This window comes from Schistocerca serialis, chromosome 9 (genome assembly GCF_023864345.2).
Source record: "Schistocerca serialis cubense isolate TAMUIC-IGC-003099 chromosome 9, iqSchSeri2.2, whole genome shotgun sequence".
Classification (NCBI taxonomy): domain Eukaryota; kingdom Metazoa; phylum Arthropoda; class Insecta; order Orthoptera; family Acrididae; genus Schistocerca; species Schistocerca serialis.
Genome location: NC_064646.1, coordinates 69615024 through 69637099, shown reverse-complemented (window position 1 = coordinate 69637099; position 22076 = coordinate 69615024). Strand labels below are relative to the sequence as shown.

The 22076-nt window shown below is 45.1% G+C and overlaps 1 protein-coding gene and 1 non-coding gene across 4 annotated transcripts in view; one reads left to right on the top strand and one right to left on the bottom strand.

The window, feature by feature from the left end:
• Window positions 1-22076, top strand: part of LOC126418638 (glucose-6-phosphate exchanger SLC37A2) — a 420139-nt gene that overhangs the window by 75176 nt on the left and 322887 nt on the right. The gene's annotated exons all lie outside the window — the stretch shown is intronic.
• Window positions 1627-1699, bottom strand: Trnaa-cgc (transfer RNA alanine (anticodon CGC)). The gene has a single exon. It is a non-coding gene; the product is annotated as a tRNA-Ala (tRNA).

Below are 22076 nucleotides of genomic sequence, written 5' to 3'. Positions count from 1 at the left end.
TAACTACAGTAACCCTTCAATAGGCAGAAGGCCCAAGCTTTGTGACCAATAAGAAATCTTACTTCAAACGACTGAAGGCCATTGTTTAAAGAAAACTGCAACCAATTTTCCAAGGCAGAAGGCCAAAAGCTTTTAACCTTAAATAGTATTTAAGCCCATGTGATGTAAGACCTGATAAGTATGAATCCAAAATTTTAAAGTGGCTAAAGGTCCATCATTTTAAGAACAACACAACTACAATAAATTTTCAACAGGCAGAAGGTCCACAGCTTTATCTTGAAAGAATGTAATACTTGATAAAGAACTACCTTAAAACTTAAAGCGGCTGAAGGCCCATGCCTTTTGAAAACAATACAACAATAGGTAGAGACTTCCAAAGTGCCCGGCCGACTGCGCTGCGTGGATACTTGCTTGCTGATCTGCTCCAACCAGCCGACTCACTGACAATACGCCAACAACATTTAAAACAAGTTGTCAGTGGAAATGACACCAACTACACACACAGTTCGACAAACACTGGCACGAAGACTTGAACGACACTCAGCAGTGGCTGTGCAATCACGAATACAAATCGGGAATCGATACACACACACACACACACACAGCCAACCCTAAACGATTGGCGAGCCAATTCACGCAGTCCAGTAGGACAGCCGACCAAGTATCCACGAAGACCATCCCCGGCTCAAGTGATGCATAGTGGCAACGGTCGGGCGAGCCATGGACATCCAGGCCTGACTGCTGCTCCAACCCGACTGAACCAGTGCAGCGTTCCAACTGCACGACTGGCACGTTCCAACTGACACCACGACAGGTGACAACCGGAAGTAATAGCAGTGCAGCAAAGATAACACGTGAGGGCTATATCAATAGGCGCCGCTGCTGCCGCTGATGGGCAGACAAAGCAGGTACTCAGTGACAACAGAAATTGAAACTAACATAACGAGGTGGCAACACAAAAAAAACAGGTTGTAAAATAAGAGATGGCACAAGCGCGAACCACGCACGGTTCACTGCTACGTTTACAAGTGTTGTTCAAAATGGCGTCCCCCAGCAGCAGTGCAGGCATGGCATCGTCGCACAGTTCCGTGGTCCCCCCCTCCCCGCCGGTATCTTTTCAACAGTGTCACAGGCAGCGAGAAACCTTGCCAGGAGATCCTCTTCATTCTTGACAGGTGTCTCCTTCACAACACTTTTCACATGGCCCCAAAAGAAGAAATCAAGTGGGCTGAGATCAAGTGAACGTGCTGGCCACGAAACAGGACCTCCTTCGCTGTCTTCTTTTTAGAGAATGACTGATCCCAGGTGTTCATGAATCCTCAGTCCGAAGCGAGGTAAGGCACCACCATGTTGGAACTACATCCGTTCATCAATAACAAGTGGGATATCTTCCAGTAACCTGGGTAGTAAGTATCTGATAATCCTACGTACGCTGGTGCATTTAATTGGGGAGGAAGAAGAGGAAATTAGTGTTGAACGTCCCGTCGACAACGAGGTCATTAGAGACGGAGCGCAAGCTCGTGTTAGGGAAGGATGGGGAAGGAAATCGGCCGTGCCCTTTCAAAGGAACCATCCCGGCATTTGCCTGAAGCGATTTAGGGAAATCACGGAAAACCTAAATCAGGATGGCCGGAGACGGGATTGAACCGTCGTCCTCCCGAATGCGAGTCCAGTGTGCTAACCACTGCGCCACCTCGCCCGGTGGGGAGGAAGAAGAGACGGGCTTAATACGTAATCATTGACTATGCACTCACGCATAGAGCTACAATCTGTGTTGATAGTTCTCCACGGCTAAAGCGTGGGGATTCTCATCTGCTCAAAGATGGTTATGCGACTATTTAGTATTCCGTCTCTGTTCGAAGAGGCTTCATTCATGAAAAATAATTACGCAGGAAAGCGAGGATCGACTGTAACGCACTGCAGGAACCAGCGGCTGACAACGAAATGAGGACCGAAGTCAGCGGCAGTCAAAGGAAACAATTCCGTGGATGGTAGGGGTCAACTGCATTTCCCATAATTCTCGCCGCGCAGTACTCAGTGAAACATCAATTTCATGTGCAACTGATCAAGTGCTGATTGCAGGTGCCTCGTCCACTTGAGCAAGAATTGCTTCTTCTAAGACGGGAGCCCGTGATGCTCATCATCCTCTACATTTACTTCTACATCTGCTCCGCAAGCCGCGTAATGGTGTGTGGATGAGAGTACTTCTGGTACTATTAACTGGTGCCGTGGGAAAAATGATTGTCTCTAAGCCTCTGTAACAGCTCTAATTTCTCGAATTTTGTCGTCGTGGTCATTACGCGAGAGGAGGAGGTAATACGTTGTCCCATTCTTCATGGTAAGTGCTCTCTCGAAATTTCAATAGGAAACCTCTCTGTGATGTACAACGCCTCTCTTGTAACGTCCGCCAGTGAAGTTTGTTGAGCATCACGATAACGCTCTCCCACCGACGAAAAGGTCACGTGACCAAAACGCGCCGCTCTTTGTTGGATCTTCTCCATCTCTTCTATCAGTCCTGTATGGTAAGGAAGGATACCTTATTGACGAACAGTACTGAAGAAGCGTCCTATAAGCCACTTCCTTCACGAGTCACATCTCCTTAAGATTCTTCCTATGAATCTGTCTGACAGCTGCTTTTTTACTAATTTGTTTTATGTGGTCATTCGACTTAAGGTCCCTCTGGATTGTTGCTGTAGATATTCTGAAGGAGATACTGTATCCTCCTCGTTCGTTGTACTGTGGTACCAATTGCCCCGTTTTACTTAATCGTTGGAATAGTCTTGGAAACATGGTGTGAACAGGGAGTCTTCTACGCAGCTGTTTGGTCCGCTTCTCTGCTGCTTCCATTTGCTTTGATGTATAGGAAAATCATATCTGCAAGTTCCGTCACCACATACACCTCCAGTTGGTTAAGACTGATCGCCGTTAGTACTTCAACTTGTAAATACAAAGTGTAGTCTACTACAGTGCAGACTTTGTACACTGGGACTGCTCATGTCAGTTCATAGTACGCCATCTCCATTGGATTACCTGGGATATTATCCCAACGTCTATTCCCAAGGGCATACTAAGAGCATATGGACTATCAGACCAATTGTGTGATTGGATTGAAGAGTTCCTAGATAAGAGAACGCAGCATGTCATTCTCAATGGAGAGAAGTCTTCCGAAGTAAGAGTGATTTCAGGTGTGCCGCAGGGGAGTGTCGTAGGACCGTTGCTATTCACAATATACATAAATGACCTTGTGGATAACATCGGAAGTTCACTGAGGCGGATGATGCTGTAGTATATCGAGAGGTTGTAACAATGGAAAATTGTACTGAAATGCAGGAGGATCTGCAACGAATTGACGCATGGTGCAGGGAATGGCAATTGAGTCTCAATGTAGACAAGTGTAATGTGCTGCGAATACATAGAAAGAACGATCCTTTATCATTTAGCTACAATATAGCAGGTCAGCAACTGGAAACAGTTGATTCCATAAATTATCTGGGAGTAGGCATCAGGAGTGATTTAAAATGGAATGATCATATAAAGTTGATCGTCGGTAAAGCAGATGCCAGACTGAGATTCATTGGAAGAATCCTAAGGAAATGCAATCCGAAAACAAAGGAAGTAAGTTACAGTACACTTGTTCGCCCACTGCTTGAATATTGCTCACCAGTATGGGATCCGTACCAAATAGGGTTGATAGAAGAGATAGAGAAGATCCAACGGAGCAACGCGCTTCGTTACTGGGTCATTTAGTAATCGCGAAAGCGTTACGGAGATGATAGATAAAATCGAGTGGAAGACTCTGCAGGAGAGACGCTCAGTAGCTCGGTTCGGGCTTTTGTTGAAGTTTCGAGAACATACCTTCACCGAAGAGTCAAGCGGTATATTGCTCTCTCCTACGTATATCTCGCGAAGAGACCATGAGGATAAAATCAGAGAGATTAGAGCCCACACAGAGGCATACCGACAATCTTTCTTTCCGCGAGCAATGCGAAACTGGAATAGAAGGGAGAACCGATAGAGGTACTGAAGGTACCCTCCGCCACACACCATCAGGTGGCTTGCGGAGTATGGATGTAGATGTAGATGTAAGGGCTCGACGGAACTGCCTACCACACTATCTTAGCAACAACAGTACTGGTAGATGTCTTTCGCCGTCAGAGACATAAGAAATATCGTTGCTTGTAACTTTTGACTAACCTTAAATTGATACATTTTCTCTGAAAATTTGTAATGTCATCAAGAAATCACCCTATAAGTCTGTCTCACTACCGCAAATCAACATTCCTCAGATACACACTGATCGATGATTTTCCATTTCGGACACAGCACTCTTCGCTTTGTAAATTTTATTTGGTTTACCAAAAGCTTGCGAGCACACTTTTACTGTACTGTTGAATACTTCTGCTACCCATACAATCGTTATATTCAAGTGCTCTAAATAGACTGACAAAAAAAGTGAAACACCGAGAAGGGGAGAAGGAAATGAAATGAAAATTCGTGAGTATTTCAGTGATCATCGAGACAAATTTACAAAAACTTGGCTATGTGAACCCACTTATGAGTACGACGTTGCACCCCCTCTGTCCTAGATGCGTGCACTGATTCAGTTGGGAAGGCTGTCTCAAATCCATTGTATGCTCTCCTGAGGCCAGCTGGTCGGCTGCTGTTGTAAAGATCCTTGATATGCCGGATACTAGCGCTGGGACTGAGTGCCCTCTGAGCTGGTCCCACAGACGTCCTATCGAGGACAGGTCTGGAGATCTTGCTGACCATAGGAATACTTCAACATCACGCAAACTGTTCATAGAGATATTGTGTGGACGACCATTGTCCTGTTGAAAAATGGCACCATGGAACTCTGTATGAGAGGTAACCCATGAGGACATAGATGTCCGTGATGTACTTTTGTTCATCAGAGCTCCTTCAGTCACTACCAATCATAATCTGAAGTCGCATCCGATGCTCTCAACCCCCTCCCCTACCCACACTCACCATGAGTACAGGAATAACACTGCTAGGCCTCTCGAAAACACGGAACATTGGGGCCTCTCGCCAGCTGGCTGCCTTACTCAGCATTGATGGTCATACAGGCTAGTACAGAACGCCAAGTCTTCACAGAAAATGCGACGCCATGCATTTTTAGTACATGCTTCATAGTCGCAGCATCATCCAAAACGCAGTCGTTTGTGTTGTGGTGTTAACGACAGATTATGTATGAAACAATACGAGGGCTATGCCGAAAGTTTTTAGCAGCCCGTAAACCGTAAGGCGGAGGACAATGGGGTTGATTTCATTCGAAAGAGCAATGTTTTCCGACGTTGGGAAGTGCGCGCGCAGCCCCTGGCTAGCGGTGATCCCCCCCACAGCGCGATAAGAAAGCACAGGCAGTGCTGAGTCGGAGACGGTGCAGGATGGAGCTGTCGCGCCATGATTTTTTACGATTATAAAAAGGGTTTAAATGCCGAAGAAAGCCATTCTTCTTTGATGCGGGTTTTTGGTGAAGCTTCCCCTTCTAGGGCCACAGTTGGAAATTGGTTTCGCGACTTTTCGAGGGGTCGGCAGTCAATTGAAGATGAACCTCGTCCCAGTCGGCCAGCAACAGCTGTGTCTCCTGAAAACATCGATGCTGTGAGGAAGATGATCAAAGAAGATCCACATCTTACATTTTGCGACATTGAAGGGACCCTAAATATTGGATCAACAGCAATTTAGACCATAGCTCATAGTTACTTACGCCTTACTAAGAGATGTGCCCATTGGATTCCACATTCCCTGACAGAAAGCCAAAAGGAGGCGAGAGTGGACTAGTGTCGTTTCAAAAAATGGTTCAAATGGCTCTGAGCACTGTGGGACTTAACATCTGCGGTTATCAGTCCCCTAGAACTTAGAACTACTTAAACCTAAGTAACCTAAGGACATCACACACATCCATGCCCGAGGCAGGATTCGAACCTGCGACCGTAGCGGTCACGCGGTTCCAGACTGAAGCGCCTAGAAGCGCACGGTCACACCGACCGGCAGTGTCGTTTCATGCTCGAAAAATTCAGTGGAGGGAAGTCCCAAGACATCTGCAATATCGTCACAGGTGATGAAATGTGGGTCTACCATTATGACCCTGAAATGAAGAGACAGTTTTCTGTGTGGTGCTTTCCAGGGAAGGAACCACCACCATCTGGAAAAAGGATGGTGGCAACTTTTTTCACAAAGATCGGGCATCTCACCTCTGTGACCTTGGACACACATCGTACAGTCAATGCTGAATGCTATGTGAACGATTGTCTTCGAAAAGTCATCGGCACATGGAAGTCACAGCATCCAAAGTCCAAGAGTGGGCACCTTCTGCTGCATCACGACAATGCATCTGCGCACAGGGTTGCCAGAACGATGGACTTTCTGGAGAAGGAAAAAGTGCGAGTATTACCCCATTCCCCCTATTCACCTGACCTGGCCCCCTGTGACTTCTTTCTGTTCCCTAAGACTAAAGAAAAAATTCGAGGGCAGCGTTTTCATCAGATGAAGAGGCCATTGCAGCATACGAGAGTGCACTAAGTGACATCCCAAAAGAAGCTTGGACTGACACTTTTTCTAAGTGGTTTCAGAGAATGAAAAAATGTATACATGCTAATGGAGAGTACTTTGAAAAGTTGTAAAGGTTTTCTTGCAAATAAATTTTTTTCACAAATTCTGCTAAAAACTTTCGGCATAGCCCTCGTAATTCCCTATTCCTCCCGCTGCCAATCTCCAACCAATGGTGTGGGATGACACAGAATACTGCAAAGAGTCTATTACATGTTCCATGGCATGTGTAGATGTGAAAGGGTTACGATGTCCATGGTGCACTATAGGATGAGCCTCCCTTGAGGTGGTCAGATTTTGTTGACTGAAAACCTGGCAACAAGTATGTCTGCCTCCCTATGGTATCGTATAGAGATCACAGTGCCACATCGAAGTCGGCAGCGTGAATCTATACAACAATAACAGTGAGTGCTCGCTGCAATCCGTTACGACGTATGGGAGGGCCTCCAGAAGACCTCACCTCCCTCTTAGCAATAGCAGCGCCCTCACACTGAGGTCAATATAGCGTTGAGCATCCAAGAGCTCAGCCTCGGTTCGAGACCTCAGATACAGCAGTCAACGTCATTGCCTAAGCCCAATGAATGGTTAAAGCTTCAGATTATCTTGTAGTGTCGTTAATGTTGAACATTGTACCTCAAGAGAACAGAATGTTAACGAGAACAGATTGTTAATTAATCCATGAAGTGATGCTTTGCTTGTCCATGACATATGTAAATTATCCAGTACTCCTGTGACAAAGAGGTGTGTCAAAGTTAAGTAAATCTTTTATTCATTTATATAATAAAGTGAACTGATATTTCATATGTTCTGATATGATGAGCCTTCTCCCAGAGCAATGAGATAACCCACAGTTGTGGCCGCACGAAAGTAGTTCAGCAGGTCACAACATTCACGTTCCCATGCAGTCCAACAACAGGCCAGGGTCACATCAGAATGCCCCACAAATTGCACGATTCGATCATTTGGCCAAATGGAGACCCACAATAAGGTTCCTTCGAAACTCTGTCAGCTGCTCATACTGTTTCTTCACCAAGTATGCGGTGTCTCCACGTCCTTCAAAGTGATCACACAATGCCGGACACTATTTACACCCCTTATACACCCTACCAGGCCTGATAACAACACTAAACATGAACAGCATAAATGTGCTCTGGAAGCTGTTCTACCTGTGACAGAAAGTTGCACCTCCAATCAATCACATAACCGTCAATGGTGCATGCATATACGAAGTCACATTGGCATTATACCATTATCTTTCACAGGCTTCACTTTCTCTGTCAGGTAGTACACTGCAAGTAATTAACTGTGTGTTTGCCTTGATAATTTACAGCGTTCTCTTTTCGATGTTCGTAACGGTAATGGTTGATGAATCTATCTGCACTTGGCAGTCTACCGCATGAGCGGCTACACTTGAGCTCACCTGCACCCGATTCCTATCGTCGTACTGCCACGTGTGGTTAGTGACGTAATGGCCTCGGTCTTTGTGGTTATTTTTATGATTTTATCTCACATTCTATTATGAGTCTCTATTTTGTCAAAGAGAACTAGATAACAAAACAGATCGCGTCATTAGCTGATTCTGCTGTGCTACCAACATGCTGCAATGTCGGGCTATTATTATTACTATGGCAGCAAAGTAATTGCTTAACAGCTCAGCAACTTATCCAGATATGTGTCAGATCTTGCTAACTCCATCTACATCATTCTCAAATACCGTTATCGAAAGTCAGCAAATATTATCCGGTTTTTCCTAGCCGATTACGAAACTCTGCACGTAATTCACAGTAATACCATAAAGTCGATTGTAGCTACGCTTTTCACCAGTAAGCCGCCTTGCAGTCCCACAATGTTTCTTTATGAAAGACAAAAGTAGTGCTGAAGACAATTACAGCGAAACTGCCATAGTTCAAAACACACAATTTAAATACCTCATGTAAAACAATAAAATTGTCTCCATACGAGGGCAGTTCAATAAGTAATGCAACACATTTTTTTCTGAAACAAGGGTTGTTTTATTCAGCATTGAAATACACCAGGTTATTCCCCAATATTTTAGCTACACAACACTATTTTTCAACGTAATCTCCATTCAATGCTACGGCCTTACGCCACCTTGAAATGAGGGCCTGTATGCCTGCACGATACCATTCCACTGGTCGATGTCGGAGCCAACGTCGTACTGCATCAATAACTTCTTCATCATCCGCGTAGTGCCTGCCACGGATTGCGTCCTTCATTGGGCCAAACATATGGAAATCCGACGGTGCGAGATCGGGGCTGTAGGGTGCATGAGGAAGAACAGTCCACTGAAGTTTTGTGAACCCCTCTCGGGTGCGAAGACTTGTGTGAGATCTTGCGTTGTCATGAAGAAGGAGAAGTTCGTTCAGATTTTTGTGCCTACGAACACGCTGAAGTCGTTTCTTCAATTTCTGAAGAGTAGCGCAATACACTTCAGAGTTGATCGTTTGACCATGGGGAAGGACATCGAACAGAATAACCCCTTCAGCGTCCCAGAAGGCTGTAACCATGACTTTACCAGCTGAGGGTATGGCTTTAAACTTTTTCTTGGTAGGGGAGTGGGTGTGGCGCCACTCCATTGATTGCCGTTTTGTTTCAGGTTCGAAGTGATGAACCCATGTTTCATCGCCTGTAACAATCTTTGACAAGAAATTGTCACCCTCAGCCACATGACGAGCAAGCTATTCCGCACTGATGGTTCTCCTTTGCTCTTTATGGTGTTCGGTTAGACAACGAGGGACCCAGCGGGAACAAACCTTTGAATATCCCAACTGGTGAACAATTGTGACAGCACTACCAATTGAGATGTCAAGTTGAGCACTGAGTTGTTTGATGGTGATCTGTCGATCATCTCGAACGAGTGTGTTCGCACGCTCCGCCATTGCAGGAGTCACAGCTGTGCACGGCCGGCCCGCACGCGGGAGATCAGACAGTCTTGCTTGACCTTGCGGCGATGATGACACACGCTTTGCCCAACCACTCACCGTGCTTTTGTCCACTGCCAGATCACCGTAGACATTCTGCAAGCGCCTATGAATATCTGAGATGCCCTGGTTTTCCGCCAAAAGAAACTCGATCACTGCCTGTTGTTTGCAACGCACATCCGTTACAGACGCCATTTTAACAGCTACGTACAGCGCTGCCACCTGTCGGAAGTCAATGAAACTATACGAGTCGAAGCGGGAATGTTTGAAAATATTCCACAAGAAATTTCCGGTTTTTTCAACCAAAATTGGCCGAGAAAAAAAATGTGTTGCATTACTTATTGAACTGCCCTCGTACATTGAGAGAGATCTCTTAGATCCCTCTCATATGTTTTTGCTTTTCTAAACAGTTCATTGGCTTTTGCCACTTGCTAAATGTCTGCAAATATAACCAACCTCTCGGAAAGAAGTGTGCCATTGTTTCAATTAGGTTTACATGTATCTTAAATGATATCAGCCCACACTCCTCACTTTCTTCCTCATCCAACTGACATGAAAATTCAATCTGACAACAGACGAAAAAGAGGTAGGTTACCAAAAGTGTGACATCAAAGACTGATACCACCCCCACCAGCGTCTCACAGTTGAGAATGGAAACGCACATTCTGACACGCTGATAATGGTTGTGTGGGACCCGGCGGATCCAATGATGCGCGCCCGCTGACCCACGTCTTCAGTGGCTCTCGCTAGGACCATCCTTTGCCGCGGCGATATAGGATGGCCGGTGGCAGCTACACAGCCCCAGTCACAGTTGCAGTCTTTGACAGTCATTAGTCCTAAAAATGTCCAAATGTGTGTGAAATCTCATGGGACTCAACTGCTAAGGTCATCAGTCCCTAAGCTTACACACTACGTAACCTAAATTATCCTAAGGACAAACACACACACCCCTGCCCGAAGGAGGACTCGAACCTCCTCTGGGACCAGTCGCATTAGTCTTAGTCAGCCTTCGACAGTCCGCTTGTGCATTAGTAGAGGGAATCTCACACTGCAAGTCGCTCTTTTGATTCTTGTTATGGATGGACGATAGTGCTCTTTTTGTTCTTTTTCAAAGTTTCTTCCCAACGCTTTCTAGAAGGAAATAAGTTAATCAAACTTCTGTTTACGGTAGTTATGTGTTAGCTTATCACTTCTGCTCTTGTCCTGCTTCACTACGATGACAACTGCTGTATCGCTCTGTAGCCCACCTTTCCTTACCATTGTATACGAAGTACCCCACAACAAAAATGAAAATGTGAAGATCCTGGCGTGTGTCCACTACTCGAAATTTGACCGAGTCATCAACCTGCTGAATTAAGAACTAGCTAAGTTTGGTGTTCACCAGAAAATTTCATTGTGAACAGAGCAGATACAATTGCAGCCACAAGCGTAATTAGCCCCTTTCATTAGAATTTAAATAGACAATTTCGTACTCCTGTTAACAGGCTGAGGAACAAGCAAGTAAAATCTGATTGAAATAATAGTTTTGCATTCGTATGAGGTAATGTTCAAATGACTGTGTTTCACACACCAGTCGTGTGCCTCTGAGTTGGGTGGCCCCCTGTATGTCGATCAGACAAAGCAGTGGCTTTGTATGGCGCATTCAGAGGAGGCGCTGCCAAGGACGGTCGTTCTACAGGACCGACGGGCGCCCGTCATAGTACATTCTCGTCGATGTACACCGAGCTGGGCACTTATCTGATAAACGGTAGGCACACACTGCTTGCAATCTCGATGGCTCCAGCCAGAAAATGGCAGGTCAGAAACTAATGCCCGATTACGCTCCAGGTGACATACTAGCGCTCGTCCAACGTTGACAACCTGTTGATTAAGTAGGAACTTATGCCCTCGGCGAACGTACCGGCGCCAAAGATGTTTACCAAAACCGTAGGAAGCGTTGAGATACTTTCTAAAAATAACGAAATGAGTATTTGCTCGTGTCTCATAGGCTAACGCATAGACCTCTCATTGTCAATGTGTAGTGGGGATCTTTGTAAGACTCGAAACTTCCTTGCAGATTAAAACTGTGTGCCGGACCGAGACTCGAACTCGTGAACTTTGCCTTTCGCGGGCAAGTGCTCTACCAACTGAGCTACCCATGCACGACTCACGCCCCGTCCTCACAGCTTTACTTCTGCCACTACCTCGTCTCCTACCTTAAAAAACTTCACAGAAGCTCTTCTCTGCAGGATGGTAGAGCACTTGCCCGCGAAAGGCAAAGGCCTCGAGTTCGAGTCTCAGTCCGGCACACAGTTTTAATCTGCCAGAAAGTTTCATATCAGCGAACACTCGAAAATCTCATTCGGGAGGTACCGCTATATCATGAAGGTTTTACAGCTCGAGGCACTGCCTCTCCTGCAGGCCATTCTACATGTCATATTTCAGAAGACAACGCCCGGCTGCGTATTGCGAAGAATATGCAAGCTTTCTTCGAAGGATGGCGGGTATCATTTATTCTCTGGCCTGCCCGTTCTCCTGACTTGTCATCCATCGAATGTGTCGAGGATATGGTCGGTAGGCGACTTATTCGTTCAGGTCCCCCCGCAGCCACAGTTGATGCTTTGTGGACGCGCCTACAAACCGCGTGACAGAATATTCCCCAGCAACATACTCAGGCCCTCTTTGATTCCATGCCACGATGTTTATTGGCTCTGATTGCAGCACGTGGTGGCGCTACTCCATACCGAATTTGCACACTCACAATGCACTTATTGGTCTGTAACAGTAATCATTTGTATAGTGCAATGTCCCTTACGGGAGGAATAAATTTTATTGTGATCACATCTCTCGTTCTTGATGTTCCACTTCTTCCAAACAGTACTTTATTGCGGTCAAGATTGTTTTTCATCCATTTTAAGGTAGACAGAAGATTCTGATTCGGAGAGAGGCTGAGAACAGCGGCTTCCATTTTCTAAAGTGGACAGAGAGTAGTTGATGTTCATTCGAGATCCCAGACGGTAGCTAGAATGGTAAGTATTCTCACTGCCATTGAGGTCAACGTCGTGTGAGGTTCAGAAACCTTGCAATCAACTTGGAATCGTTTCACCAACCGTAGTCACGTTTCTTAATTTTTCATTTCTGTTCTTTTGCGAGTCATGACTCAGTGTTCGTCACAGTGAATCTGGAGCTACCACTGACTTGCTTGTTAACTGGCCTGGTGCATGTATTAATTCTGGTGTACGTCTAACCTCTCCTTAGCACCCTGGGTAATGCGATTACTTCTGACACATCATTTAAAGTCGAGTCATCCGCGATTTCTGAAAGTAACGCCTCTTCTGGGTTTTCCAGTACCCTTGTGGACGCACGATACGTTTATTATTTCTGAATGAGACAGTTTAATAGTTCATATATTTCTTGCTCTTTTTAACATAGACGTTCAAAATTTTTTTATATTTTTTTCATATTTGTAGGACTTGGTAAAACATACGTATAATAATCGAATTCCTCTGTATAACATTTCGATAATTAGTCAACCTCACGTCACTAGGATGTTGATTAACCAATCCCACTAGCCATAGTTATAAGTGAGGGACGTTGTTTCTCATAACGATTCCCTGGGACAAATCTTCTTTTAAATCAGACAGCTGCCGATCTACCTACAACCCATAGGATTTATTCCTTTGTTTTTGTGTTAATCACTGATGCTCAGATATCGGGCCACCATTGTATTAAATCATGAGTAGAAACAGTAGCAACAGCTTACAGTTCTAGTTCCCCCTCCTCCTCCGCCAACATAATCGTTAACAATAGGCTATCTTCATTTGACTCACCCCACCAGGATACTCATTTCCGCAAAATAATGTCCTTTCCTTTAATCAGATAACTTTCAACATCTATATCGAATAAAATTAGGCCTCATTTGAATTTCTGCTGCCGTTGTCAGTTTGTGACGCGTAAAGTGGGAGCGTCCGTTGCTTGATATCGTGTCGCTGATCTACAGACTTCCCCATCTCTTATCTTTGGCCTCAGAGTTGAGTGCGCTTATTCTCATCACTACTTGTCTCAGCAGGATGTGTCCTATCAGCTGCTTTCTTAGTCAAGTTATGGCACAAATTTATTTTTTCCCAACTCAAAATCTAATACTTCTCACTTGTCTGAAGTGTTTGTCGGCCAGGCCTCATTAAAGCATAGGACTAAACCTTCAGAAAATACTTTCCAAATTTAAATTTCTTGTTAAGCGGAAGTTTCTACAATGCGCTGTCACGGAACTCACTGATCGGAACTGTGTAAGAGTGTCGTTGGCTGTGGATGAGGTAATCTCTCAAGTTTTCCACCAGAAAACTGGTCCAGACTGTATACCAATTAGGTTCGTCTCCGAGTATGCTGATGCATTAGCTCCATACGTAACAATCATATACAACCCTTCGCTCGACGAAAGATCCGTACCCAATGACTGGAAAGTTGCACAGGCCACACCAATATCCAAGAAAGGTAGTAGGAGTAATCCACTAAATTACAGGCTCATATCGTTAACGTCGATATGCAGCAGGATTTTAGAACGTATATTGTGTTCGAACATTATGAATTACCTCGATGAAAACGGTCTATTGACACACAGTCAACATCGGTTTAGAAAACATCGTTCCTGCGAAACACAACTAGCTCTTTATTCACATGAAGTGCTGAGAGCTATTGACAAGGGATTTCAGATCGATTCCGTATTTCTGGATTTCTGTGCCACACAAGCGGCTCGTAGAGAGATTGCGTGCTTATGGAATATCGTCTCAGTTATGTGACTGGATTTGTGATTTCCTGTCAGAGAGGTCATAGTTCGTAGTAATTGACGGAAAGACATCGAGTAAAACAGAAGTGATTTCTGGCGTTCCCCAAGGTAGTGTTATAGGCCCTTTGCTGTTCCTTATCTATATAAACGATTTTGGAGACAATCTGAACAGCCTTCTTCGGTTGTTTGCAAATGACGTTGTCGAAAAGTGGCAGTTGACCCTAAATAAGGAAAATTGTGAGGTCATCCAAACGAGTGCTGAAAGGAACTCGTTAAACTTCGGTTACACGATAAATCAGTCTAATCTACAAGCCGCAAATTCAACTAAATACCTAGGTATTACAATTACGAACAATTTAAATTGGAAGGAACACATAGAAAATGTTGTGGGGAAGGCTAACCAAAGGCTGCGTTTTATTGGCAGGACACTTATAAAACGTAACAGACCTACTAGGGAGACTGCCTACACTACGCTTGTCCGTCCTCTTTTAGAATACTGCTTCGCGGTGTAGTATCCTTACCAGATAGGACTGACGGAGTACATTGAAAAAGTTCAAAGACAGGCAGCACGTTTTGTACTATCGCGAAATATGGGAGAGAGTGTCATAGAAATGATACAGGATTTGGGCTGGAAATCATTAAAAGAAAGGCGTTTTTCGTTGCGACGGAAACTTCTCACGAAATGCCAATCACCAACTTTCTCCTCCGAATGCGAAAATATTTTGTTGACACCGATCTACACAGGGACGAACGATCACCAGGATAAAATAAGGGAAATAAGAGCTCGTACGGAAAGATATAGGTGTTCATTCTTTCCCCGCTGTACGAGATTGGAATAATAGAGAACTGTGAAGGTGGTTCGATGAATCCTTTGCCAGGCACTTGAATGTGATTTGCAGAGTATCCATGTAGATGTAGAATTCTGTGCGCTGTGAGGAGTAAAAGCAAAGTGACTAGAGTGAAAAAATGACCCATATTCAAACGAATGAAAACCGAAACTGAAAGTGAGTAAATCGAAAAACATACTACCTGTGATTAAATATCACAAAAAAGTGTGATCAAACTCAAATATATCTCAAAAAACGACATTAAATAATCTGCCGAATCACCAGAGAAAATGCAGCTGACGAGTCTTGCGAGATACTCCCTGTTTGTACAGAAGGGTCAGAAACGGTCTGAAAAGCTTGTAAGGGTGTTGCTGGGTAGTTCGTGCTGAGAAATTATTGTTAAGAGAAAAATTAGATACGTTGCGCCTTTCCCAGCTAATTACCATTGCAGTTAGCCAATCAGGCCGATGTGCGCGGAAATTCAAGTGGCCCGCGAGAGACAGTCTTACCAAACGCGCTCTTCGTTTGCTTTCCTGAAACCGGGAGCGATACAGAATGTGGAGATGGGACGGTAGTAAGGATCGAACCCGAGCCAAAGGCTGAGCAGTCTCGTGCGCTATCGTCTACGCTATGAGAACAACTGACACTAATTGTATCTGGCAGTCAGCTTGAATTTACGCGTGCAGCAGTCTGATTCAACGCCAATTAACTCGTTGTTTCTCAGCACAATCTACTCTGCAACACCATTACAAGCTTTTCAGACCGTTTCTGCTCCGCAGCCAGAGACTGTGGATGTCTGTGTGGGTGAGTTGCGTTTGCGTAAGTGTATTTGTGTGTGTATGTTGACTACTTTCGATGAAGGCCTTGTTGGCCGAAAGCTTACTTTCTGACAGTGGCAGATTGTAATGTTAATCATGAATATGGTCTATGGAACATGAAACAATCTACCTAAAAAAAAGTAAAAAAAGAAAAATCATAGACAAAAAAAAGTAAGACGGAATAGTTAATAAATGTCTGCACATATTTTCATAGAACCGATACGTAATGACCTAAATCAATAAATTCGGGACATTTATACATAAATGCGCTATATTTTACAAAGAGGGTCTTCCTAAAAATGGTAAGTTAGCATCAACCTACAAATTGCTGTTGGGTATCGAAAATACACTACCGGCCATTAAAATTGCTACACCAAGAAGAAATCCAGATGATAAACGGGTATTCATTGGACAAATATATTATACTAGAACTGACATGTCATTACATTTTCACGCAATTTCGGTGCATAGATCCTGAGAAATCAGTACTCAGAACAACCACCACTGGCCGTAATAACGGCCTTGATACGCCTAGGCATTCAGTCAAACAGAGCTTGGATGGCGTGTACCCGTACAGCTGCCCATGCAACACAATACCACAGTTCATCAAGAGTAGTGACTGGCGTATCGTGACGAGCCAGTTGTGCTCGGCCAACATTGACTAGTTATCAGTTCGTGAGAGATCTGGAGAATGTGCTGGCCAGGGCAGCAGTCGAACATTTTCTGTATCCAGAAAGGCCAATGCAGGACCTTCAACATGCGGTCGTGCATTATCCTGCTGAAATGTAGGGTTTCGCAGAAATCGAATGAAGGGAGATCCACGGGTCGTAACACATCTGAAATGTAACGTCCACTGTTCAAAGAGTCATCAATGCGAACAAGAGGTGACCGAGATGTGTAACCAATGGCGCCCCATACCATCACGCCGGGTGATACGCCAGTATGGCGATGACGAATACACACTTCCAATATGCGTTCACCACGATGTCGCCAAACACAGATGCGACCATCATGATGCTGCAAAAAGAACCTGGATTCATGCGAAAAAATGACGTTTTGCCATTCGTGCACCCAGGTTCGTCGTTGAGTACACCATCGCAGGCGCTCCTGTCTGTGATGCAGCGTCAAGCGTAACCGCAGCCATGGTCTCCGAGCTGATAGTCCATGCTGCTGCAAACGTCGTCGAACTGTTCGTGCAGATGATTGTTGTCTTGCTAACGTCCCCATCTGTTGACTCAGGGATCGAGACGTGGCTGCACGATCCGTTACAGCCATGCGGATAAGATGGCTGTCATCTCGACTGCTAGTGATACTAGGCCGTTGGGATCCAGCACGGCGTTCCGTATTACTCTCCTGAATCCACTGATTCCCTATTCTGCTAACAGTCATTGGATCTCGACCAATACGAGCAGCAATGTTGCGATACGATAAACCGCAATCGCGATAGGCTACAATCCGACCTTTATCAAAGTCGGAAACGTGATGGTACGCATTTCTCCTCCTTACAGGAGGCATCACTACAATGTTTGACCAGGCAACGCCAGTCAACTGCTGTTTGTGTATGAGAAATCTGTTGGAAACTCTCCTCATGCCATCACGTTGTAGGTGTCGCCACCGGCGCCAACCTTGTGTGGATGCTCTGAAAAGCTAATCTTTTGCATATTACAGCATCTTCTTCCTGTCGGTAAAATTTCGCGTCTGTAGCACGTCATCTTCGTGGTGTAGCAATTTTAATGGTCAGTACTGTATATTAGCAACACCGTAATTTTTAATACAATCTTACCTGTGAAACGAGTTGCTATTTGCGTTCACACATCTTATTATTTAAATAAACCTGCACAGGACTTAATTATCATCAAAATATTAGTACTGAAATCTCTGCAGTCATGAATAACGTTTGCTTCACAATCCATCTGCAGTTGCTAGCCACCCATCACCTGATAGAGACGTTAGTTCCTTTCTAACGACATCATGCACTGTGTGCCTCATTCATGGTCTCAAGAAAACTCTGGCCTCTGAACACAGGACATCCACACGCCTAATGTCTCCATCTGTAACCGGTATCCACCCATCAGCTGTTCGAGATGCTGGCTTCATTCTAATGACATCGATCACTGTCTGCCTTATCCATGATCTCAAGAGAATGCTGCCCCGTGTGAACAGGACCTCATGCCTAATGACTCCATCTGTAACTGGTATCTGCTCTTCACTTGATCGAGGTGTTGGTTTCATTCTATCGACAGCATACACTGTTTGCCTCATCCATGGTCTCAAGAAACTCTGGCCTCTGAACACAGGACTTCCATACGCCTAATGACTCCATCTGTAACCGGCGTCTGCCCATCAGCTGACAGAGGTTGTAACGGGACATTCTCCTGTAGCATTACTTTTCCTCAACAGTAGTTGTCGATACCAGTATTATTTTTCTAATTTTGGACAGGTCAGTATTATCTCAGCTGCTTTTCTGAAAACTTTCACGTAATTTTATACACAATAAGTTATATTTCGAGCTAAAATTTATGAAAAGGGTTTATTTTATTTCCGATACTACAATCGATAAGTACTAACTCTGAATGTACATTTAAAATTATTTTTTAGAAACATTTGAAATTACGAATTATTTGGCACACTTAAAATTTCTGTTGTTAATTACACAATCTAGTACTGTTTATTATGTTTATTTCTGGATTCTTTTACGAAATAATAGTCGAAGCTAATAGAAATTCATTTGCCAAGAAAAATTGAAAACCCTCTTGAATATTGTTATTACCGCAGAGTGAAGTAGTAGTAAGCATGGCCATGATGTGATCGGACGTATTTTTGTATTTTGGGCCGACAATGTAAATTCGGCTTTGTTAATGTGAAAATTCAAAATACTGTATGATATACTAAAATGTGATAAAATATATTAACGTAACAACACCAATTCTGCAACAACAATCTTCAAATTTATTTAGATCAGTTCAACCACGATGACCTAAAATGTGAGAATTTCAGATTCAAGAATAAGACCCCTAGACAAGAAGAACTGCAGCCAGCTCTAGACGAAAATCTAAGTAAACTAGAAAGTTTATTGTAATATTCGGCCGGCCGCGGTGGTCTCGCGGTTAAGGCGCTCAGTCTGGAACCGCGCGACTGCTACGCTCGCAGGTTCGAATCCTGCCTCGGGCATGGATGTTTGTGATGTCCTTAGGTTAGTTAGGTTTAAGTAGTTCTAGGGGACTGATGACCACAGAAGTTAAGTCCCATAGTGCTCAGAGCCATTTGAACCATTTTTGTAGTCTTCGCTCCTCTCAGATTTTTCATAAAAGACTTTGCTAGCTATTGTGGACAATAACTGGAATTGGGAAGGAGGGGGAAATTACAAGGTGTTGGCTTCATTCTAATGAGATCGTGCACTGTCTGCCTCATCCATGGTCTCAAGACAGTTCTATTCTCTGAGCACAGGACATCCAGGTGCCTGATGACTGCACCTGTAACCTGTGTCTGCCTGTCAGCTAATCGTGATGTTGGTTTCATTCTCATGACAACACGCACTGTCTGTCTCATCTATGCTCTCAGGAGAACCCGGGCCTCTGAGCTCAGGATATCCACTTGCCCAGTGTCTCTACCTTTCATAAGTACCTACCTATCAGCTGATTGAGATGTTGGTTTCATTCTAATGATAACATCCACTGTCTACCTCGACTGTGGTCTCAAGACAATTCTAAACTCTGAGCAAACCACATCATGCCTGAAGACTTCATCTGTAACCAGTAACCACGCATCAGCTGATAGAGATGTTGGTTTCATTCTAATGGCTTCGAGTACTGTTTGCCTCATTCATTGTCTCTAGACAATGCTGGCCTCTGCACATAGGACATCACATACTGAATGACTCCACCTGTGACCGGTATTCACCCATCAACTGATCGTGATGTTGGTTTCATTCTCATGGCAACAAGCACTGTCTGCCTCGTCCATGCTGTCGGAAGAACCCTGGCCTCTGAGGTCAGGGTACCCACTTGCCTAATGTCTCTATCTTTAATCAGTATCTACCTGTCAGATGATTGAGATGTTGGTTTCATTTCTGAGCACAGGCCAACTGCGTGCCTAATGAGCCCACCTGTAACCGGTATCTGGCCATCAGCTGATCGAGATGCTGGTTTCATTCTAATGAACTCATGCACGTTTGCCTCATCCATAGACTCAAAATAATTCTGGTATCTGAGCACAGGGCGTCTGCAAGCCTAATGGCTCCACATGTAACCTGTATCCGCCCATCAACTGATCGAGCTATTGGTTACGTTCTACACTCCTGGAAATTGAAATAAGAACACCGTGAATTCATTGTCCCAGGAAGGGGAAACTTTATTGACACATTCCTGGGGTCAGATACATCACATGATCACACTGACAGAACCACAGGCACATAGACACAGGCAACAGAGCATGCACAATGTCGGCACTAGTACAGTGTATATCCACCTTTCGCAGCAATGCAGGCTGCTATTCTCCCATGGAGACGATCGTAGAGATGCTGGATGTAGTCCTGTGGAACGGCTTGCCATGCCATTTCCACCTGGCGCCTCAGTTGGACCAGCGTTCGTGCTGGACGTGCAGACCGCGTGAGACGACGCTTCATCCAGTCCCAAACTTGCTCAATGGGGGACAGATCCGGAGATCTTGCTGGCCAGGGTAGTTGACTTACACCTTCTAGAGCACGTTGGGTGGCACGGGATACATGCGGACGTGCATTGTCCTGTTGGAACAGCAAGTTCCCTTGCCGGTCTAGGAATGGTAGAACGATGGGTTCGATGACGGTTTGGATGTACCGTGCACTATTCAGTGTCCCCTCGACGATCACCAGTGGTGTACGGCCAGTGTAGGAGATCGCTCCCCACACCATACACCATGATGCCGGGTGTTGGCCCTGAGTGCCTCGGTCGTATGCAGTCCTGATTGTGGCGCTCACCTGCACGGCGCCAAACACGCATACGACCATCATTGGCACCAAGGCAGAAGCGACTCTCATCGCTGAAGACGTCAAGTCTCCATTCGTCCCTCCATTCACGCCTGTCACGACACCACTGGAGGCGGGCTGCACGATGTTGGGGCGTGAGCGGAAGACGGCCTAACGGTGTGCGGGACCGTAGCCCAGCTTCATGGAGACGGTTGCGAATGGTCCTCGCCGATACCCCAGGAGCAACAGTGTCCCTAATTTGCTGGGAAGTGGCGGTGCGGTCCCCTACGGTACTGCGTAGGATCCTACGGTCTTGGCGTGCATCCGTGCGTGGCTGCGTTCCGGTCCCAGGTCGACGGGCACGTGCACCTTCCGCCGACCACTGGCGACAACATCGATGTACTGTGGAGACCTCACGCCCTACGTGTTGAGCAATTCGGCGGTACGTCCACCCGGCCTCCCGCATGCCCACTATACGCCCTCGCTCAAAGTCCGTTAACTGCACATACGGTTCACGTCCACGCTGTCGCGGCATGCTACCAGTGTTAAAGACTGCAATGGAGCTCCGTATGCCACGGCAAACTGGCTGACACTGACGGCGGCGGTGCACAAATGCTGCGCAGCTAGCGCCATTCGACGGCCAACACCGCGGTTCCTGGTGTGTCCGCTGTGCCGTGCGTGTGATCATTGCTTGTACAGCCCTCTCGCAGTGTCCGGAGCAAGTATGGTGGGTCTGACACACCGGTGTCAATGTGTTCTTTTTTCCATTTCCAGGAGTGTAATAACATCATGCTCTGTCTGCTTGATCTGTAGTCTCAGGAGTGTGCTGATGTCTAATCATGTGATATCTGTGTGACTATTTACTCCTGTCGTCTGCATCGTCCGTCATATTCCAGTTAGGCAAAACAGATTAGTCAGTCTGTATATGATTAATGACAATTATGGTCGCGCATTTTCTGGTATATCCTATAGGAAACTGATATCATCTGCAATACTGTAGCCGAAATCCATTATCTGTCACCTTGTACATGTATCTTTGTTATGAAAACAAGCCACAAGCAGTACCCTGAAGGTATATTATCTTCCTGAATACTTGATACATAGTGCCATACTGAGAAAAATATTTTGTTACATTTGTGGCATGTGTCTTATGTCGCTGAGTGGCAATATGAATGCTTTTAGTCAATGTATCACTTCAGATAATATGTACAT